General features: G+C 37.6%; 1 pseudogene; it reads right to left on the bottom strand.

Annotated features, from left to right (window-relative positions):
• Nucleotides 1–627: 627 nt before the first annotated feature.
• LOC137096559 (cholinephosphotransferase 1 pseudogene) lies at nucleotides 628–11,069 on the bottom strand (annotated as a pseudogene).
• Between the last annotated feature and the right edge of the window lie 14,390 nt (nucleotides 11,070–25,459).

Genomic DNA, 25,459 nt, shown 5'->3' on the forward strand with positions numbered 1-25,459 from the left:
AAAGAAGGGTCCAGAAAACAGAAATACGAATTAGCTGCTGGAATGAAACAATGAAACAAACAAACAAACAACAAACATGAACAGAAAACTCTGTGAATACTGACAATGCATTTTGCATGCTTGCATGCTTGCATGCTTTTACCTCATTCACTCTGTGCAAATAAAACATAAAGAATAGGGCACAGAACTATGCCTGCTAGGTCTGGCTCCAAAATCATTGTTCCCTGCTGGTCCAGCATCAACACTGTTGTGTTGGGTAAGATAGCTGAAAAACAGCTGATACAACAAATTTGTATATAGATCAGTCCACAAACAAACTTTTTACATGAGTGTCATCACTGCACTACCGTAGTACCAACTATTATAATGCTGCACGAACACACAGCTATCTTTGGTCTATGAGACACACGCGCACACACACTGGTTTGTTTTATCTATGTGTTTTTGACCATGTTGCACTCTGTCTCAAGCCATGAAGAGAGGCAGGTAACCTTTTTTATTAGTAGTAGTAGTGGTATCATCATCATGATCTAATCAGACATTACTCCCTTCAGATATCTTATTGAATGCACATATACAGGGAACATGATATGGTATGGAATAGTCCTTCTCCCACCTTCCACACCTTTAACAAGCCTGAAAAAGAAAGGAAAGAGCATTGGTACAGGTACCAATATTATCTGCACAATATAATAATTCCCAAGACTACCCAACTACAACAGATTTATAGAATCATAGAATCAAAGAGTTGGAAGAGACCTCATGGGCCATCCAGTCCAACCCCCTGCCAAGAAGCAGGAATATTGCATTCAAATCACCCCTGACAGATGGCCATCCAGCCTCTGTTTAAAAGCTTCCAAAGAAGGAGCCTCCACCACACTCCGGGGCAGAGAGTTCCACTGTTGAACGGCTCTCACAGTCAGGAAGTTCTTCCTCATGTTCAGATGGAATCTCCTCTCTTGTAGTTTGAAGCCATTGTTTTGTGTCCTAGTCTCCAGGGAAGCAGAAAACAAGCTTGCTCCCTCCTCCTTGTGGCTTCCTCTCACATATTTATACATGGCTATCATATCTCCTCTCAGCCTTCTCTTCTTCAGGCTAAACATGCCCAGCTCCTTAAGCCGCTCCTTATAGGGCTTGTTCTCCAGACCCTTGATCATTTTAGTCGCCCTCCTCTGGACACATTCCAGCTTGTCAATATCTCTCTTGAATTGTGGTGCCCAGAATTGGACACAATATTCCAGGTGTGGTCTAACCAAAGCAGAATAGAGGGGTAGCATGACTTCCCTAGATCTAGACACTAGGCTCCTATTGATGCAGGCCAAAATCCCATTGGTTTTTTTGCCGCCATATTACATTGTTGGCTCATGTTTAACTTGTTGTTCACGAGGACTCCAAGATCTTTTTCACACGTACTGCTCTCGAGCCAGGCATTTTCCCCCATTCTGTATCTTTGCATTTCGTTTTTTCTGCCTAAGTGGAGTATCTAAGTGGAGTATCTTGCATTTGTCACATGCTTACTTGAGCATGTTTTCTTTATCATAATAATAGCATAATAGCATAAATCTTTGCTTTGATAGAGGCTAGTTTTGTAGCTACTAGTGAAATTTATTGGACTTATTTCTAAGTAGTGATGCCCAAGATTGTGAGGGTGTAAATTTTCTCACAAAAACATGGTGTCCAGTGGTGGTTTTAGAGTAGCCCTTTTATGGTATGATTATAGCAGTTCTATTGATGCTGAGCTTGCACTGTGAATAAAAGGGAGACTAACACAATCAAAATTATGCATAGAGACCCCAAGAACAAATTTACTGCAATCTCAGAACTGGAAATGCTTTAGGATAGAGCACTGCCTTCTCCCCAACATAAGACTAGATTTTGGCTAGTGTTTCCACTCATTTAACTCAAGGCCCCAATTTTTTTGCCAGCTCTTCTCAGATCTGACTAGGTAATTATTAGACACTACCTTGGGTAACCGGCAGTGCCAAAGTTATTTGAAAAAGACATAATTTGTTTGCAGGTGTTAGGTAATATAACTTAGTTTATGAGTAACATTATTTATTAGGGAAAAAGCCAATTTTTGATTTGGTTTTTTATGAATGCACCCATTAGAAAATGCCTAAGGATATGGGTGAACTACAATTCTCAAAACCATGGGTCAATCTTCTTCAAACCAGGTCAATATGCACAGTTGGCTATGTTGCGTCTGTGTGCCAAGTTTGGTTCAGATTTGACGTTAGTTGGGTTCAGTGCTCCCTGGATGCAGGTGAACTACAACTCCCAAAATGAAGGTCAATTCCCACAAGCCCCAACAGTATGTTCAGTTGGTCATGGGGCTTCTCTGTGCCAAGTTTGGTCCCAGACCATTGTCGGGGGGGGGGGGGTCACAGTTTCTCTGGATGCAGGTGAACTACAACTCCAAGATTTTTAGGGCAATCACCCCCCAAACTCCACCTGTATTCACAGTTGGGTATGTTGGGTCTATGTGCCAAGTCTGGTCCAGATCCATTATTGAGGGGATTCAGAGTGCTCTGGATGCATGGTGAACTACAACTCCCACAAAGGTGGGTCATCCCCCCAACCTCTCTAGTATGTTCTGTTGGCCATCATGCTTCTGTGTGCCACCTGTGTTCTAGATTAACCATTGGGGGCTTCAGAATGCTCTCTGAGTGCAGAGTGAGCTACAACTCTCACATGGGTGGGCTAGGCCTCCTCCAAACACTTTCAGTATGTTCAGTTGGTCACCAGGGTTCTGTGTGCCATGTTTGGTCCAGATGCGTCATTGGTGGGGCTTAGAGCAGTATGGGTGCAAGATGAACTGTAACTCCCACATGGGTGGGTCAGTTCTATTGGATAATATGAGAGACATTAAATGAAATAGCTATTGTGGCTTTTTGAAAAATGGTTTAATCAAAACATTTTTTGAAATCCCTAAAATCAGTAGATGTATGAATATTTCTGAAAGTTGGGGGGAATTTTACTGTTATCTCCTGTAATTGTATAGAAAATTCAAGGAGGTAGCTCTTGTAGGGTTTTTTTTTTAAAAAAAAATCTCCTATCTATATTGATTTGTTCCTTTTTTACCCTATTTTTATCTCATTTCCCCTTGTATTAAGACTGTTCCTGACTGTTCCCTTCTCCCACTTGCTGCCTGTCAATTCCTCCCCATTTCTTTTGAGAGGAATGGCAGCTCAGTTGTCTCCTGCCACCTACTATTCCGAGCACAATTCAAAGTGCTGGTTTTGACCTACAAAACCCTATACGGTTCTGGCCCAGTGTATTTGTCCGAACGGATCTCCCTCTACATCCCATCTCGAAATTTAAGATCATCTGGGGACGCCCTGCTCTCAACCCCACCACTATCACAAGTGAGGTTGGAGGGGACGAGGAGCAGGGCCTTCTCAGTGGTGGCCCCTCACCTGTGGAACTCACTCCCCGGGGAGATTAGAACAGCGACTTCCCTTTTGGCGTTCAGAAAAAAATTGAAGACCTGGATATGGGACCAAGCTTTTGGATATTCTGGCAGCTAAGGAAAGATCTGACGATAAACAAGGGCGAACGGAATGGAATGGATAAACGGACTCTGAACACTGAGCATGAGATTGTTTTGCTATTTTACTATGTATTAATGTTTTTAACTTGTTAATCATTTAATTTTTTAATGTATTGTTTGTTTATTGATTTAGGCATCGACTTGTGCCTTCGTTTGTAAGCCGCCCTGAGTCCCCCCTCGGGGGTGAGAAGGGCGGGGTAGAAGTAATTGAAATAATAATACTAGAAACTTACCTGGGGTTGTGCTAACCGTCTTCGCCCCTCCCTCTCAACCCTGTATGTCAGTCTACATTTCAAGCATCCCAAGGTCTTTAATTCCCCCAGTGCATGGTTCTTAATTTTTAAGTACATCCTATAAACTTGTAAGACTTGATACCCACCTAATACAATGTAAAACTTAGCACAAACATTCTAAAACACTTAACACAAGCATTCTAAAACACAAGCAATCTGCTATATACCCTTATATTTAGAAACTTGTTACCATACTTTTAGAATATATGCTTTGAATGTTTTCTTTCATTTGCACAGTGTCCTCAACATCATTCTAATCCTAAAGGATGGTTGGTTGATAATTATCCATCCTTGAGGTTTGCATTCAAATTTTTGATTTCCCCTGAATTTTCTTATGTACATGCTGCATTTCTTCCTTTCAGTGACTTGCTTCCTCTGTGTCTCCTGTGAGTTCTCCCTCTTCTTCTGTCAGCTTGACTGGGTTTGTTGATCTTCCTCCTCTGCATCCTCGCCATTAGCTTGATCTCCAGCTGTGTCTGGTAACATATCCAAAGTCTTTAGCAGTCACTTTCCTTCTTCCAGCAATTTAGCCCTATATGTCTTGCCATTTTGAAAGATTGCTGGAAAACAATATGAAAATCTGATCCCAGCAGGAGACAGTTTACTGATTATTGGTAATTCTCTCTCCTTTAAGGTCTCTCTTGCCAGGTCCAGAAATTGCCAGGGATTTTGTTCTTAAATCATTGAGGAGGATCTGAGCTTTGACATTCAAGGACAAGACATATAGGGCAAAATCTATGTTTGTCCTGACTTAGGAGGAGAAAAATAATGCAGTTGCATGATTGTTCATTCATTATTTACTCACAAGGAAGCCTGTGTTTGATGTTCGACCTACTCCCAGAAAGTGATAATAGGATCACATATTTAGCCTGGCACACTCCCTGTAATACTACTGATTTGACATCAGTGTTAATGATACAAATGTCCACCACACATCATGGAAAAAAAATGCACTGACTTCAATTTGATTACTCCAGAGCATGTTGTTTCGTGAACATAGTCTTAGTAATGAATATTGTTTTTCAGCATCCTGTCAGCTGAAAGTAGCATCAAAATAGTCTAAATACTTATGACCTTAAATATCAAGGAAATGAAATGAATGTATTGTGTTTAGTGTCATGAATAAATCATTGACAACTGGACAAGCAATCCTTTAAGCAATCAGATTTCCTTGAATAATATTTTTTTAGACCTTGGATAGATTATGTCAGGGACTATGCCGGACAAATGCTGACTTTTCATATTTTTTCAGTCTTGAAAAAAAATGGGCTAAGACCTTAGGCTTGTTTGTAAATTGAGTTGCCTCATATTCATTCTCTGCTCCATTGTTAAATGTCAAATATTCACATTTCACATTCAAGACAAAGAAGTGCAGCCCAAGGTATATACTGAGTTGAAATAAAAGCTTTCCAGTGAAATAAATCTATTGGATCAATCTAAATCCCATTATGCAGAAGTTCTTTCTTTAGTTTTCACCTACACATCTCCTATGAGAAATTACTTAGCCTCTGTAGCACTATAGCATGTGCTGAACGATTTATCAGGATTGTACCCAAATGCTGCTACTCCCCAAACAATGCAACCCTGCAAAGTGAACAAAATTACCACATCAGGCATTGCAATGATGTATGTTGCTGTCAACTCACTATACAGTCAGCAGTTATGACCTGTATTAGATTGTCCAAGATGTCTCATGAGCCTTGCCCCAAAGAATATTGATTTGCTGAACTTGCTTGAGAAAGTATGATGGCATTAAAAACACCACAAGGTGGGGTTGAAATTGTGACTTGTTTTTATACTTTTATTATTTTCTGTAATACTGTGTATGTGGGATGCATGGTATTAGACACTTACCTAAAACAGTCCACTTTACATAATCATTTTGAAACCTACCTGTGACACAAAGAAAGTGTGGCCAATGGAATATCAATTTGGTGAGAGCTGTACTTGATTGTATGTTGTTTTGGGGCAAAATCCACCATGTTGAGGAGCAGCTCTACTAACATGGGCACTTGCCATCTTAGAAAAATAGCCGAGAAGTTATGATTCCTTCCATTCCCTTTATGCTCTCCTCCAATAGCTTATCTTACATGAGGTTCACTGCTACACATTTACATTTGGAAAATTACATGCAACATTTTTGTCCCAAATGAAATTTAACGCATATGGATCAAATGCAAAAATTCTGCTTGCTGTCCTTTTCAAATTCAGAACTAAGAAAGAATAATTTAAGGCAAACATAACATCTTAAATATGATAGGAGAAGTCAACCCATGTTTTTGCTTCAGGATGGGGACAGTAATTTCCATTACAGTCATTTATAGAGGAATTCATTTTCTGATTTACATTTAACAGTGCTTAATGTATTAGCATGGCAGAATTGTATCAATTTGATACCACACTAATTGCCATAGCTCGATGCTATGGAATCCTGGGATTTATAGTTTTGTGAGATATTTACTCTAGGACCATGGTTATTTAAGTAGTGTCAAACTGCTATAACTTTGCATTGTGGATGGCCAATTAGACATCTTTAACTGCATGTGTGTGAAGGTAGGATAGAAAATGTTCAATGGGGCATCCCGCTCCTACATCCATTCTTTGAGGATCTGTCTTCTTGCATTTAAGACCCAAGCTACACTGCCATATAATGCAGTCTGAACTGGATTATGGTCAGTGGCCATTTCCATGCTGCTCTATATCCCATGATCTTATCCAAGATTATCTGCTTTAAACTGAATTATATTAGCCCTCCCCTATCAGATAATCTGAGATAAACTGATAATCTGCATCAGATCCTGGGATATAAAGGTAGTGTGGAGGGGGCCAAAGTCGACACATATAATGCAGATTGAATTGCATTGAACTTGACTATATGAGTCTATTCTGTCATATAATCAAGTTCAATCTGCATTATAATGGCAGTGTAGATGGGGCCTAAGGGCCAGGATTGCTCACTTCCCAGACAGATTTCTCCAAGCATAAAGATCTCCAAGTAGGGATGAATATAGGGCCCTGCCACACAGCCATATAACCCAGTCTATCAAGGCAGATAATCCACAATATCTACATTGAACTGGATTATCTGAGTCCATACTGCCATATAATCCCATTCAATGTTAACCTTATACAGCTGTGTGGAAGGGGCCTCAGATCTTCAAATGTGTATGTTGTATGAAGGAGGAATCCACCACTGTGACACCAATACTCCTTTCCCATATATCTGGATGCATGTGTCTTCAGCATAAAGAACCTGTTTTCAAACTGCTGCCTTCATACCATGTAACAATTTTATCAGTGGCAATTCAGCTTGTAGTGAAAAAGATAATTTCATGTGTGATGGCCATTAATTTACTTCATTCTCCTTCCTTTCTCTTTATTGCAGCTGCTCTTCAATGTTCAACATTTCTTCAGGCTTTTCTATAATTGAATTGAGAATATTCAAAAAAGTTTGGCTTGATGTTGAACAAACAGAAAACAGATTGGATAATTATTGCTTAAAAATGTGATTTCATTTGTAGCACCATATGCACTTTTATTTGTCAATGAAATATGCACTGGAAAAGGCCCTTTCTTTTCCAGCTCTATTACAAGCAACTGGGATAGCAATTTTTGACTTCAATCAAATCCTAAATGTGCAATTTAAATTTTAAAAGTCTAGGCTATGTGACAACTGTGGCAGATTAATAACTTACCATTTTAAGACTATGTTACTTTAAAATGGGTTCAATTCTTCTGATGCTGAAGATATTTAAGGTGATATTTATATAAGTGTAAGTATGTGTGCATATTAAAATCACCTGTATGTTTAAACAGAAGTAATAATAATAATAATAATAATAATAATAATAATAGTAATAGTAATAATAATATAGGCACATCCTTGATGTGTGATTTTTGTCTCTATATTACAAACAACAACTGTTATATTCTTGCATTAACCGTTTCTCTGTGTGAATTACACAGCACCATGTGGTTGAAGATTATTGCTGCTCTCTAATTTCACATTTGTTTTCATTTGGAGAGACATGAAACTACATCTGATCTAGAATTTCTTCTTTTACTAAATATGATGGTTGCATTCAAAATGATGCAATGCTAGCTAGACTATGGAGACTTAACATCAGCCAGCCAATGAGAAGCATAGCTCTTCAAAATGAAAACGCACAGTAGGCTTCCAGTAGATGGCAAAACGTCTTGCTCAAGCTGTTTTAAATTATTTCTCTCCGACACATCTGTAGCTTGGTAGAAAGGACAAATATTACACTTCTGCTTTGGGAGCAGGGGAAATTGATGCTAAAAGTAGAATCTAGTGCCAGAATAAGAAGCAGTTTTGTGGGGATTTCTTAACTAGATGGTTTGCAGAAAAAAAAAAATTCTGTTAATAAAATAAGGGAAGTATATGGCTATAATTAAGACCAGAATATTTGACCTGTGACAGGTCAGTAACCACCAGGAAGCATTCCAATTTTCAGGATCTTGTTTCAGCTACCCCCCCCCCCCCTCCAAACACACACACCTTAGCCCTATTTTCCCAAAGATCTTACATTGGAGGAGGCAGGCAATTGATCGAATATTTCTTGTGTGTGTTTAAGAGTGTATTTTGTTTCCTAAACTGGAGATGGACAAATTAGTCCACTTCCAGGTCATTTTTACTTATAATTCCATTCATGTTATTATTAATAATTACTATTTACTTTATTTTTATTCTACCTGTCTTCCAATATAGAGATCCAAGGCAGCTAACAATAAATATAAAAAGAATGTGTGTGTGTGTGTGTGTATACCCAAACCATTTGTGTCATTAAAACACTAAACATTAAAATATTAAAATGCATCAAACCTTCACACTTCAAAACAAACAAGTTTTATTGTTTGAGTTTAGAAGGCATTTAAATTTAATTAAGTAGTAATGAGAAGTTTATTGCAGCATTTTTATTTATGTCTTTGAATTGATTCAGGAAGTCAATTTTAATATCTTTAAGTGTGGGTAGGGTAGAAATGTTTTGGTTGGAGTTTTAACTTAATATTTGGGGTAGTTTTCTTTTGATTGTTTTCATTCTATTATTACGGTAGTTTTTTTAAAGTACCATAATGTGTGTTTAAGTTATTAATATAAAAACATTTAATAATGATTAAAAACAAAAGACTAATCTGATTAAATGCAAAAGTCTTGTGCATTTTATAGACTCCCAGCATTAGATCCAAGGTGAATCTAGCTGTGTGTGTGTGTTTGTATATGTGTGCATATAGAATCATAGCATCATAGAGTTGGAGGAGACCTCGTGGGCCATCCAGTCCAACCTACTGCCAAGAACCAGGAAAATCACATTCAAAGCACTCCCAACAGATGGCCATCCAGCCTCTGTTAAAAAGCCTCAAAAGAAGGAGGCTCCACCTCACTACGGAGCGTATGTAATTTGTAAGTTTTGCATATATGGACAGATATTAAAAAACACCGATGGGGGCAAAAACTTATGAATCAAAACTCATCCAATATATTTTTGTTTGAATTCTGTAAAGCTCAAAGGTCGATTTTATTTTTAGCACAAATGAGACAAAGCCAAAAAGGCTGCCATTCCTCTTTAAATTAAGAAGATAGGCTATCTCTAGCCATGTGGAGAGGAAATCAGCAGGGTGGGACAAGCTGAGAGATCTGGGAAAGAGATTGAGAGGGCACAGAATTCTGGGAAATGTAGTTTGGGAAGGCACGGAGCCCTATGGCAGAGGATTCAAAAGGCCCTGCCCTAAACTACATTTTCTAGAATTCTGCCCAGCATCAGAAAGCCCCAATTAGGATAAAGGAGAGATCTATTGAATTTGCAAAGAGTAGGATTGACTGATACTTCAATACTAGTAAGTAAATCTGTGCTGGGCTGGGAAGGAATCCCTAAATGGAAGTTCAATAGGTTAAATACATTCAATGAGAAAGCTGTTGTGGCTTTTTTTTAAAGGTTTTGTCAATTTTTTAAAAAAATCAGTAGATGTATGAATATTTCTGAAAAAGGGGGGAATGTTCCTCTTGTTATCATGTGTCATTGTATAGAACATTCAAGGAGATAACTCTTGTAGTGATTTTTTAAAGTTGTTTGTAAAAACTTTGACAATTTCCTCAAAATCCATGGTAAATGTGTTCTATAATTGTAGCAAGCAAAAAGTATCCTGGTTTACTATGGCTGGCTTTAGAACAAAGCTAACAGCAGCTCCATGCCAGAAAAGGCAGGAAGGGGAAAGAGCATGAAGGAGGAGCAGAAGAAAAAAAGAGGAAAAGGAGGAGGAGCCCTTTGTGTGGATCCTGCTTCTTTCTGCCTGAACTCATGGTGTGCCCCTCCACAAAACATAGGAGACAGAGCCCCGGAAACCTGGGTGGGGCACAGCCAGCTTCCCTCCCTCCCTCCTTGCTTTCTTGCCTTTTTTTCTCCCTCTTTACTTCCTTCCTTCCTTCCTTCCCTCCCTCCTCCCCTCTCTCCCTCCAGCCCTTCTTGCTTGTTTGTTTCTCTCCTTTCTTCCTTTCTTGACTCCATCCTATCTCCCACTCCCTCCCCTCCTTCCTTGCTTCCCTCATTCCATTCACTACCGCAGCGATGTGGAATATTTTCAGCCTCAGGTTTAACATAGGAATCTTTGCATGTCACATTTTTGTTCCACCAAATGCAGATAAAAAAAGAGAATCATTATGGCTATCTGTACTTCAGTGACATCAACTTTGCCAAATTTCAGACTACCTGATACATAGGTCTGCCAATGGGTAGAATAAAACAGGAACATCCCAACAAAGAAACAGAAAACTAGCATTCTGGATTTGTTCCAAGGTGAACTGCTATGCAGATTCCTATATCAACAAAAACTGTGGAAATTGTGTCACAGCCATGGCCAAAGATTTCTCCCAAAGAAGAAATGCTGTTTGTTCTTCTGGCTTGCTTGCCATCAATAGCATCCAATGATTGGTAAATAAATTGTCCTAATGCACATGAAAGGAACAACCAAGAAGGAGTCTGCTCAGTGATGCTGGGACAGGTGGTGAGGCGGGCCAGCATGGGGAGGAGGTTGAAGGCCAGGTCTCAACCAGGTGATGGCATTGTGGGCCAGCCAGGACGGGTTGCATTCCAACAGCCAGGCCCAGTAATGCTGAAAGGGGGTTCCAGCAGTAAACATCCCAGGGTGGCATAGGGGTGCTGCTCCAGGCACTTCAGCTGCACTGCACTCAGTGGCTCCAGCAGCGCCATGGCGGCTGAAACAGAGGCCCTGAGCCTTGCCTTCACGGAGCCATACAGGCAAGAGCCGCTTTTCTCCTTCCTTCTTTTTTCCTTCCTTCCTTTCCACTTCCCTTCCTCCTTCCTTCCCTCATTCTCTCCCTCCTTCCATCCCTTGGTACCATCTCTTCCTCTTTATACCTTCCTTCCTTGCTCCCTCCCTGCTTCCCTCATTTCTTTCCTCCTTCCTTCTTTGCTCCCTTCCTTTTTTCCTTTCTTGTTTCCTTCCTTCCCTTCCCCCCTCTCTCTTCCCACTCCCTTCCTCAGTCCCATCTCTTCTTCCATTTCTTCCTTGCATCCCTCCTTGCTTCCTTCTTTTTCTCCTTCGTCCTCTCCACCTTCCTCCCTTGCTTCCTTCCTTCCTTCCCTCTCTCCTTCCAGCCCTCCATGCCTTCTTGCTTTTCTCCCTTCTGCATTGGTCTTTTCTTTCTTTCTTTCTTTCTTTCTTTCTTTCTTTCTTCCCTCCCCTTCCTTTCTCCCTCCTTCCTGCTTCCTTGACCAATAATATTAGCCCCAGTATTACCCAACTTGTAAATAAGATGCAAGCTCAAAAATCACATTTATGCAAAACAAATTTTCTATTTAAAACATTCTTTATCCATTATAATAGTACTCTTAATTCAGATTATTTATATATTTACTATATTTATTTACTGCTTTTCTAACCCCGGGGTGGGGTGGGGGGCTCAAAGCAGTTTACATCAAATAATGGCAAAATTCAGTGCCTCACTTACATATAAAATTAAATCATAAATTTAAGCAAAACATATAACTTTGCATTAAAATCAGTAATACAATTAAACATAAGATAAAACAATATTTAGACATTGAAACATAAAATTTTAAACCACCTAATATAAACATTAAAATCACATAATCCAAACTTGTAGACTGGGGCCAAGTTTAATGAATATGTTAAAAGTTTTGATTAAAGTTTATTATTAGATTAACACAATTCTTGAACCTTGTGGTCTCTGCTAACAACCAAAAAATCAAATGTTGCAAACCACAACACTTGGGATTTAGGCATGCCTGGAAGAGCCCTTGGTAAACAAAGATTTTGTCTCTCTTCACTTTCTACTGCTGCAGCACTTTGGCAAAAATGCAGCTGTTAACATAGGCTGTTTAATTGGACACCAGCCTTGTTCAGCTATTTTGCCTACCCCCCCCACACACACACACACACAATTAGTTATTCAACAACTAAGGGTACTTTAAAAACAAAAAAAATTTCTGTGATGCATTTATTTGGCAGCAAATGCTGTTAATATTTATGTGCAACATAACAATCCAGCACTTTCTCTCCTGTTTTGCCTGGAAGTATGTTCAGATGAAATCAACTGGATTGACTCTTCAGTTGCAGTTTTCAAATTTCAGGGCTAGAAGTAGAGTTTTCCAATTTCACTTCTGAATGCTACTTGAGGAGAGATATGAAAATTGTTTTTTCTTCCAGTCCCCCATATGCAGACTTTGATTGTGGAAACAACCCATTAAAATATATTTCCCAGCAATTATTAAATTTAATTTAACATTTTCCTGCTGACATTTTCTACAAGGAAAAAAACCACAACTGTTTCATACAAAGACCTAAAGTACACAGCAAAACATATTGAATTTTCTTATCTGGACTTTGTCATTTATTTGCACATCAAAGGGAGCACCTTCTCAAAAGAAACATGATTCACATACTTTACTAAGTAGAAATATACAACAAAAGCTCAACGACATTTGATGGGAGTCTGAGGAATTATATATCAAATGTCTAATTTAAATATATTTATTGCTTGGTCTTTGTGATACCTTGCTGTTTAAAACCTATTACATTTGCCCTTCTTTCCTCAGAGAAGATACCAACAGACAAAGATAGGGACAGAAAATGGAATTTTCAGGATGCAATCTTTAGAGCAATATTATATATTAAAGACAAGTAAGGACTGCAAACTTTCACCAGGACCCTCAAATAAAAATGATGTAAAGTCCACAGGTGACAGTTTAATGGGCTCTGTTAAGAGGAAGGGGCTATATAATATGAAGACAGATAGTTTTGAATCCTGTGGATAGATTCAGTTACTGACTCTACTGATCAATAATGGCAATCCTGATGGAGATTTACTGGGAAGGAAACATATTTTGGTACTGTCTCAGGCTTGTCTGACAATGCATATTTAAAAGATAGATTGAATGCCCCAAAGCATTAACCTTGTCGGTTAAGATTTTACTGCATATTTATATGCACTAAGTTTCATTATCTTTGGTTGTTTGTTCTCCTTTTCCCTGAGAATTATTGGTGAATAAAAAAAATCATTTTCTTATTGTGGGTTGACACTTGGATCTTTTCACAGCAGCAATACAATACTGAAAGCATTTGGGATATTTATGTTCTCTAATATCATGACTTTTTGTAGACAGAGTACTCATTTAATTTCATCCTAAAAAAATAAAAGTTGTCCAAAGTTGTTGTTGTTGTTTTTTTTTTTGTCGTGTCAGGAGCAACTTGAGAAACTGCAAGTCACTTCCGGTTTGAGAGAATTGGCCATCTGCAAGGACGTTGCCCAGGGGATGCCTGGATGATTTGATGTTTTTATCATCCTTGTGGGAGGCTTCTCTCATGTCCTCGCATGAGGAGCTCATGCGCCTCTCCCTGGTTAATTTGTAGTGAATATGTTCCTTACACATCCACATCTTGTGGCTTGTAGTATGCTATCAATATTATGATGCTGACTCCATCTCTTATCAATTACACTATTTATATAATGAGTTCATCTACTACTTTATTTTTGGTGAGTATTTGAGACTCTCCCAATACTCACTCCCATCTCTTTGCAGCAATTATTGGTGTGCACTCTTCAAGGTCTTAGAGTAGGTTACTAAATTTTATTTTTCCTTTATTTCAGTGTGGGATATTTGTCTTATGTTGAAATCAATAGGAATTGAAAATGCTTAGCTTTCCATGAACCAACCTTAATTTGTAAATCTTACCTTTTCTTCTTCCAAAATAACCAATATATTCAGTTTAGTAGAAAGGTGGAAGTTTGACACTGAATTATGGGCCATTTGAAAAGAAGTAGTGCATTATATATGTCTTTCAATTTCAAAACCTTTCCTTGAAGAACCAATATTTGAGATTTTGGACAAGTAAAAGAACACTGTACCCTGTCCATAGATCAATTAACCTCAATTTTGCTTGAAAAGGATAGATAATTTTACCAATCTTATATATTTCTCTAGAGACAAAAAGGGGATTTATTCAGTGCAAAATTAACAACTTAACTTAAATCTCTTTCAAAAATAAAAGGTTGTGGGAAATCAACCAAGTTAAGAAATATTCTCTGAAGGTAGTCATATGAGTTAAATCTTGGAGTGAATAAACTGTGTAATGTAGCATGGCAAATACTGGGCAATACCTATTTAAAATGCACTATGTCTGTCTTCTCAACACTGCTAAAGATATTTTACATTAAATGGTTTGACAGTCATACGTCTACCCCTGTACAATTAGAGCCAAATGAGCATATGAAACACTTTCCCTCCCTACAACCACATAGAACAATGAGCTGTCAAAAGGTCAGAAGAGCTGCAAAATAAAGAATACAGCTTGTGAAAAAGATTATGTTTTGGACTGTGCTCTCAGGATTGCCAGGATGGCTAGTGAATTCTGGAGGTTGCAGTTCAAACTATGGTAAAATTTTTAGACTTTTCATGTGTAACTAAAAAATAATGCATGAATGCTTAGTCATAATTTGCAATTTCTTTGTTCTGCTTTCACTCAAAATGCATATCAGTTTCTGGTCAATGTTGGATTCAATTTTTTCTCACTGCAAACCACACAGTCACAATGATGACATAGGTGTTACAGTCCACTGATGACACCAACATATCTTTCTCCATCCCTTAACTAAGAAGAGTGTTTCTCCTCTGAATAAATGCTCATAAGAGAGCACATGGTCTGGAAATCCCAGGCCCCCTTTTGTTTTCTTATCTGTTAGATTTATGTAATTTATTCTCGGTCTCTTTCCCTCCCATACAAATTTTAATAAGTCTTTATTCCATTTTTAAAATATAAATTTATTCCTAATTACCGGTAGGTTCTGGAATACAAATGTTAATTTTGGCAGGATATCCATTTTTATTAAGGAGATACTCCCAGTAAGGATAACTTCAGATGTTTCCAGTTTTCTAAGTCCTTCTGTATTTTTTTCCAAGTTGACTCATAGTTATTTTTGAGCAATTGCCCATTTTTTGCCACTATCCATCCTCCTAAATATTTTAATTTCTTTGTAATGTGCAATCTTGTTAATTCTTTAATCTTGTCTTGTTTTCCCTTCTCTATGTTCTTGGTTAAGATTTTCATTTTAGCCATATTTATTTTAAGGCCTGCTACTTTCCCAAAGTCTCTTATCTTTTCAATCCAGTTTTTTATATTCTTGAATGGGTCTTCTACAATTCCTAATACATCATCAGCAAAGGCTCATATTTTGTACTGGTATTTGCCTATTTTCATCCCTTTAATAGTTTGATCATCTCTTATATCTTTCATTACAAGCTCTAACGCCATTATAAATATTAATGGGGATAAAGGGCATCCCTGACGTGTTCCTTTGGTTATTTTAAATTTGTCTGTCATTTGACCAGTTATCATCAATTTAGCTTTTTGTAAATTATAAATCACACTTATTGCGTTATTGAATTTAAAGCCCATATCTAATTCTTGTATTAACATTTTAAAGAAGTCCCAATTTAAGTTATCAAATGCTTTTTCTGCATCTAGTGCTAAGATGGCTAATTCCTTCTGGTGATTAGTTTCATAATATTCTATTAGATCTAGAACTGTCTGGATGTTATCCTTCATATATCTGTTTGGAAGAAAGCCTGTTTGCTCTTCTTCTATCCATGTTCTTACAAATTCTTTCAGTCTTGCAGCCAGAATATTTGCAAAAAAATTATAGTCCGTATTCAGGAGGGAGATCGGCCGATAGTTTTTAATATCTGTCTCTGTTGTGCCCTCTTTATGCAACATAATTATTTCTGAGTCCCTCCATGTATCAGGGATACTTTGGAGGGTCATTGCCTCATTCATTATTTTTTTTAGTAGTGGTAGTAGTGCCTGCTTCTGCGATTTATAGAAGCCTGCCATTTATCCATCTGGGCCTGGAGCTTTGTCTGGGTCCATTTTATTAATTGCTATTTCTATTTCCTCTTTTGTTATTTCCTTATTCAGCATTTCTCTTGTTTTGCCATTTATTTTCTGAAATTTAAAAATTATCTATGTACTCTTCTTTGCTTATTTGTTCTTTAGCATATAGTTGTTTATAATAATTTCTAAATTCTTCCATTATTTCTTTGTCTGTTATTTCCTTATCACCTACTTTTATTTTAGTTATTTGTTTTGCTTTTTTCTTCTTTCGAACTTGTGCTGCTAACCATTTCCCTGACTTGTTAGCGTTCTCAAATGACTGTTGTTTGAGAAATTTCATTTGTCTGGCTTGCTATTCTAATTCTAGGTGATACTTTTCTTGTTTTAGAATATTCAACGCTCTTTTCAACAGTTTATTCTAAGGTTCTCTTTTAAGTTCAGTCTCTTTTGTTGCTATTTTAATCATTATGGCCTTAATATCATTATGCCTTTCCCTATTTTTCACAGCACTATGTTGTATCAGATGGCCTCTTAAGACAGCTTTTAATGCATCCCACGCCACTTGTGGTTTTGTCTCAGTGGTGTCATTTATTAGTAAATAGTCTTGAATTATCTTTTTATATTTTTCTTTGTCCTCATCCGATTTGATTAAGTTCTCATTTAATCTCCATTTTCTGTATTGATATTTTTGGTTGATTATTATTTCCATGGGACAATGGTCTGATATGTCGCTCAGGAGAATATTACAATCGAGAACATCTATACTTTATTAGAAAAAAAAGCATAGTCTTTCTTTTGCTCATTTCTTACTCTCCAAGTGTCTCGGAATTTCTGAGGGAGAGTACCATTTCCAAAATCTCCTTTCCTTTTACTTTTACTTTTGTCCCAATGGCTATTCATTACTCCATTAAAGTCTCCAATCAGGAGAAGTTCGTCATAATCAGATTTTCTCAAGTTGCTTTTTAAATATTGGATAAATTTGTTTTTGGGTCTGTTTGGTGCATAAATATTACAAATTATAATTTTCACCTCTCCAGCTGTTATTTTTACTGCTACACACCTTCTTTAAGATTGGAGCTTGTACTTTATTTGTTTTTACTTTTGCAACTTTCAAGACTTCAACTTCTCCCAATAATTGACTCATTTCTTTTTCATTTCCCCAAATTCTTCTTTCATTTCTCTTTTCATTTCTTTAAAGTCGTCACTTTTTTTGTAATATTCTTCTTGGTTCTCTGTTATATCCTTCTTTAATGCATCTTGCTTCTCAGAAAGTTTCTTAATCTCCTCCATTAAATTATTCATGCTTGCTTTGGTAGTCAATGATCCCCTTCTCATTTATATACGCAGGTCTTTTTCCTTGTCTACTTTTCCTTTTGTTGTCATTTAGGGTAGTCAAGTATATAATATGACTTCCTTAATTTTGTACTTGCCAATCAGTTGTCTCCTTATTGAAAACTAATTAAATTCTTATGTTGAGTACTATTCAAAATTTATGTTCAATTAATTACTTGATCTCTTAATTATTTATATTGGTAATTATAGTTGTGATTTTATTATTTTTACTATTTTAATAATTATTAATTAATTAATAATTATTATTAAGAATATTTATTTCAATTATCTATAATATCGTGATAAATTGATTTTCTTGAAGTTCATCTAATTTAATCGTATAATATCCAATTAATTTATACAGTTAATTCAAAATCAAAATCAAGTAGTATTTCCCTGTTTGAAAAAAAATTCTTTAAAAAGGTTCCATTAAACTCATCTTCTTCTCATCCTGGGTCTTCCTCTCGTCTACTTCTCGTCCTTGATCCCTCTGGCCTCGTCTGCTTCTCGTCCTGGAAACTCTTTAATTCTTTAATTGCTTTATTTATTTGTTTGTTTCGGGTCTTTAAAATTATTTTATTCAAATCCTCTTATTTCTTTCGCCAATCTGTAACTTTATATCTCTATGGTTTCTTCTTCTACCTATTTCCACCCTTAGATCTGTCCTTCATTCCGTCTTCTTCTGGTTCCTTCCTTCGTGTTGTGTTCACTCTTATCCCTTCTGCCAACAAGTGAAAGACTACACCTCCTAGCCTGCCATGTTTTTCCTACTTCCTGTTTCCTGTTGCTTTGGCCCTGCTCGTTACTTCAGATCCTTCTCCTCCTCCTTCTCCTTCTCCTCTTGTTTAAAAAGAAGAGCAGCACTAGTCAAAACAATAATGGCATCAAGGTCAGTAGTCTCTTTTTGCTAGTTTGTAATTAGTTTGCTACCTTTGCTTATTTACTCAGCGGAGGATAGTAATAGGTATTAATAGTATATAAATAATAGTATAAAAACAATATCTATTTTTGTTTCTTTCTAGCACCTTTGAGCACAATTATTATTTTAAATCTTATCAAATCAAATCAACTCAAATCATTTTCATTAGATTAATAAGCTTAGTCAAAAATTCTCCAAATATCCTTTCAGGATTCTTTTGAGATTCTTCCTTTAATGATCTTACTCTACTTCTTTTAAGTCTTTTATGTCTGTTCTTCTCTCTAACTCTCTGCCCCCTCTAAAGTTAGAACAGCCCCTTTTTCTTAAAGATGGAATTAAATTCTTAGCGAACTTACATTCTGCTTCTTTCTCAAGGACAACTTCTTCTACTCTCCTTCTTTTCAGTTAAAAATGGGGTGGTGACAGTTAGCACGGGCTTTTTAGCCCGATCCTTGTGGGGCGGCTCGCCTCCTCTACGGAAGTACTCGGACCCTCTCGACTTCCCCTCCTTGAGGGAGGGGGCTCTTTGGGGACTTTGAGTCTACCGCGGGTTTGCTAACACTTTGTCAGCTCAGGTCCTCCCTCTTTAAAGATTTCAGCAGGGATCTCATCAGGTCTGCTGGCTTTGTTATTTTTTTTTGTTGGTTGATGGCATTGCTGATGTCTTCCAAACTAGGCAGTGCTGCAAGCTCATCCCTGGTTTGTTGTTGCGGGATTTGTGAGAGAACCTCTTTGGCCATGTTGGAGCTGCGATTCAGGAGGCTTAGGTAGTGTTCTTTCCAATGTAGTGAAACTAATTTTTTTGTCCTTCAGAAATTTGGTTCATCTGATGAGCGTAGAGGCTGTATGCCATGGTTTCTTGATCCATAGATGACTTTTGTGGCTTTGAAAAATCCCTGAGCATTTGCACTGGCATAGATCTTTTTCTTAGCAGCACAGTTGATGTCTCTCTGCCAAGATTGGAAGGCTTTCCTTTTCTTGTCAATTAGCTGTTGGATCTTGTCATTTTCATCAAACCAATCTTGATGCTTCTTGTTTTGATATCCAATAGTTTCTTTTCAGGCTGTGATGATGGAGGTCTTCAGTTTGTTCCAATGTTCCTCAACATTTTCGGGGTGTTCTATGGGTAGATAGTCCTTGATTGTTGTTTGGAGAAGGGCTCATTTAGAGGGCTCCTGAAGGGCTTGGGTGTTCATTTTGCGCCTTGTCTTTCTTCCTTGGAGTCTGCGCTTGGGGGGCGATCTTGATGATTTTGTCCTCCTTTGGTATCTCCATTAGGACGGTGACCAGCCGACAGTAAAATTTTTCCTTGATGTCTTCATCAGCATCGTTTTGGTGCATAGGCACTTATGATGGTTGCCTGTTGGTTTTTGGCAAGTTCAATTCAGAGGGTTGAGAGTCATTCGTTGATGCCAGTGGGTGCTTCGGTCAGATGGCTCGCCAGATCATTTCTGATAGCAAAGTCAACTCTGTGCATTCTTTGGTCTTCTTCAGGCAGTCCCTTCCAGAAGAAGATGTAGCCTCCTTTTTCTTCCTTCAACTGTCCCTCTCCTGTTCCCCGGGTCTTCTGAAGTGCTGCTATGTCAATGTTAAAGAATCCCAGCTCTCTTGCAATGACAGCAGTTCTGCGTTCGGGGCATTCACTGTCAGTGTTTTTCATCAGTGTCCATACATTACATGTTCTGAAGTTCATTTTTCTTTTTTGGCCCCAGGGTGGTGACCCCACTGGAGTCCAGTCATTATTATTTTAAAGCCAAGCTGTTACATATATATGTATGATAACGTCTCTAAGCAGAGAGTAATCTCTGAGATTAGTGCCGATAAGAGGGGCAGAGTATGTATAGGGCACCTTTTCTAGACCCTTCCCTGTGTGGGGTGAACAGATTGGATCCTAAGAAGGGCTGCTCAGTATGGATACAGCTGCCAAACTAGTCAATTGCCTCAGACCTTGAGGTAGAATGACTGAGTCCCTATCCACCGTCCAAGATATAGAGAGAAGAGTGGTGGGAAGGGTAGGAAAAGGCAGTAGGAGGAGTGGGGAGAAAAAATAGAAAATATAATGCGAACAAATCTGTAAAGAATGTGAATTGATAATATAGAAATATGTTATCATAATGTAAACCTACAACAGACATTTATTATCTGTTCAAATATGTTATTTTGTTTTCAATAAAATTTAAAAAAACTAAAAAAGGATCCTTTCCCTTTTGTTTGTAGAGGAGGAGATCAGACTGAATGCTTCTTAAAGCTGTTTCACTCTAGAGGAGAGGTAGGCACATGCACTTTACACCAGTAGCACACCACACAGCTTTCCAAGGCATTTTAAGGAGGCCCAGGGAAGGAAGAGCAATGACCTGGAGCTCAGTGGAGCTAATAGAGTTATCCTCCCTAGACTACCTTAAAAATTCCCTCTTTCGCCTGCAATCTCCTTTCTGCTTGGGGTTTGCTTCCTTAAAACTTTTTCTTCTACTTTCTACTCTAGAATAGAGATAGGCTTCTCTTTTTGTTTGCTGGGATTACTATTATTAATAATAATTACATTTTAGAAGTATTTTCTAAAGGAGAGGAAGAGAAAGAGAAAAAGAAGCTCAAACGGCGAAAGCCCCCACATGTGCATGTGCACCCCACCCACCATCCCTTATTATTATTATTATTATTATTATTATTATTATTATTATTAAGACAAAAGATGAGTCCACAGCTGACAAGATCACTCTGCTAGCTGTTGTATTGTATCACTCGAAGGACACTTCCCAAGTCTCTAGGACTGTGTGATGTATCAGCGAATAATGCATGCAGATCCCAGTAAGGTGGCTTTTTGCAGCTGGCAGATGGTAATTTTGTTTGTGTTTAGGTGCAGGCCAATGAACTGCACCCCATGTGTCGATCAGCACTGCGACCACCTTGATTGGCTCGTGCCAGAGTCTTTGCAGTTCCATCTTTAAATCCTCATATTGTGTCAGCTTTTCCAGTTGTTTCTCTTCAATCCTGCTGTCACTTGGGATTGCAACATCAACAATCCATACTTCGTTTTTCAAAATGATCTTGAGGTCAGGAGTATTGCACTCTAAAACTCTGTTAGTCTGAATTTGGATATCCCAGAGTACTTTGACATGTTCATATTCTGCAACTTTTTCAGGCTTGTGATCCTACCAGTTCTTTGTCACAGGCAGATGGTATTTGTGGCACAAGTTCCAATGAATCATCTGAGCAACGGTGTTATGCCTCTGCTTGTAAGATGTCTGCGCGATCTTCTTGCAGCAGCGGAGGATGTGAGCTATTGTTTCATCTGCTTCCTTGCAGAGTCTACACTTGGGACACTTGGGATCTGTTGTCAACTTTTCAATTCTGGCTTTGATGGCATTTGGTGTAATGGCTTGTTATTGGGCTGGCAGAATCAGGCCCTCTATCTTCTTTTTCAAAGTTCCATTTGTGAGCCACAGCCATGTTTTTTCTTTGACAATTTGGCTCTCAATTTTTACCAGGAACTGTCCATGGAGAGCCTTCACTTGCCAGTTTTCTCTTCTGCTCTGGATTGTGTTTGTATGGTATTCACTCTTTGTCTTTTGCATTTTAAGCAGTTTACTACTATTGACTTCCCTCAATATTAGTTCTTGACTGCTTTTCACATAATCTACCAGTGCATGTTTCTCTTCTTCTTCCTCTTCTTCTTCTTCTTCTTCTTCTTCTTCTTCTTCTTCTTCTTCTTCTTCTTTGCATAAAGCTAGCTTTTGCAGTTTCATAGCCTTTTTCAACAGAGATGGTAACATTGCATGTGTGGAGAAATATGACAATGTTATGATCATGGTGTATAAATTTTGCAATATAAGTGTGTGTGATTAAAAAGTGTGCTCCCTCAGCTATATGCTACATGAGAACAAAACAGAGACAATGGAATATGGATTCTATTTAAAGTTGCAAAGCACCCAAAAGAACTGTGTTTGTTTTTATCCAGATTGAGACTTCTGGCCAATATGATGAAGAAACATATTCAGAAACAGCTGTGTCGTCTTCCCACAAACTAAATCCAAAGTCCACAAAGCAGTGACACCTTTGTTGGGCCAACTAAAATGCACAAAATACATTATGCAAGCTTTTAAAGCTTCACTGTTTTTTCATCAGGCACAGGTGTTAAAAGCATACAGGAGATGTTAGAATCACAGGCTACATTTTGTCTCAGATGTTATATTTGTTGTCAATCTTGCCATCTGGAGACTGTGACAAAAGGCAGTAAAACAAAGGCAATACAATGTCAAATCCATTAGTAGATGCAAAGTTACTTCCATTGAAATCCAGGGTAAGTCATCCTGTGCAAGGTTAACTATCTGTTTCTTAATCAGAGTATGGGATTTGCAAGAATTCTCTGCACATAAGGAGAAAAAAACACTTTTGTTTGCCATATAGGTAAAACCTGTCAATTGTAGAAAATTAGAGGAGCTTCGAAAGCTTGCATGATGTTTGTTATGCATTTTAACTCACCCAGTAAAGGTATCACTGTTCTGTCAATTATGATGGAAGGGTACAGCTAGTTTCTTAGGAATGTCTCTATTCTCAGGTATCAAACAGACTTAGGCACTAATAAGGAACGTATATCATTTGAAGACAATTTAGGTTGCTTTACCTGCTGCTGCTGGGATTACTGCCCATCTGCACTGCCATGTAATGCAATTTAACTGCATTATAATGCAATTTAATTGCCTAGAACTACATTTGATGAGTGACCATGTAATGCAGTTTCAGTCTGGATTAAGCGGCACCATAGATGGGGCCTTAGAAAAACTATTCCTAGCATATGATGACACAAAGGTCAACTTCCTCAAGAAATAGAATTCCCTATTGTGGCTTTATGTAGTATCTTCTGACCAAAGCTGAATAGGGACATTATTACTTCCCTCAATCTGGACACGATATTTCTTTTGCTGTAGCCCAAAATCCCATTGGCCTTTTTAGCTGCTGCATTACACTGTTGGCTCATGTTCAACTTGTTGTCTACTAAGACTCCAAGATATTTTTCACATGTACTATTTTCAAGCTAGCTGTCACCCATTCTGTATATGTGCCTCTTTTTTTTTGCCCAAATGTAGTATCCTACATTTCTCTCTGTTGAAATTCATGTTGGTTTTTGGCTGAGAAATAGACTGAGAAAGCATGAAATTCTGTTAACCATAGTTTGGGAAGGTGAGAAGCCCTATGGCAGAGAATTCAAAAGGCCCTGCCATCAGCTACATTTCCCAGAATTCTGTTCAGCATCAGAAAACTCCAATCATGAGAGGGGGGAGATTTGACCCTCTATAGCAGCAGTCAGCCAGAGTTCCAATAGATTGTTGAATCTTCAAAGAGGAGGACTGACTGATACTTCTAGTAAGTAAATATCTGGGCTGATCTGGGAAGAAATCCTTAAATGGAAGTTCTGTTGATTAATATGAGAAACATTCGATGAGATAGTTTTTGTGGCTTAAAACAACAAAATATTTTTGTCAAAATTTTAAAAACATTCCCCAAAATCAGTATATGTATAAATATTTCTGAAGTTTGGAGGAAATGATCCTCTGTTGTCTTGTGTCATTGTATAAAAAATAGCTCTTTCAGTTTAAAAAAATATTGTTTAAAAAACCTTTGAAAATTCCCCAAAAGGCAGTGGATAAATGAAACATTCTGAAACTTGATTAACAGACAAATAAAACCCACTGAAAACCTGGCAGAATATATATTGTCTCAACTGCCCATTTGCTACTTTTGTTACGTGTCAAAACCTGGAAGGTCTTGGAATTAAGACAAGCTCACAACGGGTTTGATGGAAACAAAATCTTTATTTTCTTCCTTATCAGAATTCAAAGAAACTAGTTCTACCAGCCTATTCTACTCCCCTTTCTATGTACCCTAAGGAAATGTCAGGATGACCAGTCAGTCGATTCTCACACCTGAATGTGGCTTCCTGATACATTATTATAAGTTATGTTTTCTATCTCTCCAGCTTTGCAAACATTACATATTTATATTCTATAATCCAACAAACAAGCAAAAACTCACTTCTAGTTCTAAGCATTTTGGATAAAGGAGACTCAAAGTGTGTTATAGGGAAAGGGGAAATTTTAATATACTTCCATGAGAAAATAAATAGAACTGGTAAGACAAAGTTATTTTCTAAGAAAAACAATATCATCAAAGATTTCTTTAAGCCTCAGAAGTTTAATCCCATCCACCACGATGAGTGTTTTGTATTATTTTCATATTATGATCTCTTTAAAGGATTTTGCCACCATCTGTAGGATGCAATCTCTTGGCACCTTATTCTTCCTGGAGTAGCTTGATTCCACCCTATATGCAGTTGAAATTGATGCCAAGAGTGCATCAGTATCCATTTCCTCTAGTAGATCTATAAATCTAGCCAGATAAAATTTCAGATCTTGATCCTCTACACCCTCTCTCAGCCCTCGAATCCTGATCCAGGGACCTTAATTCCAGCATGTCTAAACTCTTCCAGCTTTTCTTCCAGGTGAGTAATTTTGGCTTAAAAGAACTTTAAAATACTATTTCTAAACCTCTCCTCTTCAACCAATAATTGCAATAGCACTGATGATAAGAACAGAGTCTCAAGGTTATACTTAGTCAGAAATGATTTTATGACCTTCCTAAGTAAACATTTCCCCATTCAATATAATACATTTTACTTGAGGCCAGGAAAATATTTTTGTATATTGTATAATGTTTAATCAGTGTTCATTATCAGAGATTTGTAATGACTATTGTAATTAAATTAGATCCAAATGCATAACATGATGAGATGGAAACTGGAAGTAACTTTTATTTGTTTGTCCCTTCTTACAGGTAGCACAAGGAAAATTAAAGTCTCCCAGTTTTCACATTTCAGTCTCTAAATTACAGTTGTCTTCTCTCTTGTTTCCTACAGACTTCTGGTTCTAATTCTTACCTCAGTTTTTGTCATATCTAGGTTTTCAACAATATTTCATCGTGAGT

Source organism: Anolis sagrei, chromosome 3 (assembly GCF_037176765.1).
Source record: "Anolis sagrei isolate rAnoSag1 chromosome 3, rAnoSag1.mat, whole genome shotgun sequence".
Classification (NCBI taxonomy): domain Eukaryota; kingdom Metazoa; phylum Chordata; class Lepidosauria; order Squamata; family Dactyloidae; genus Anolis; species Anolis sagrei.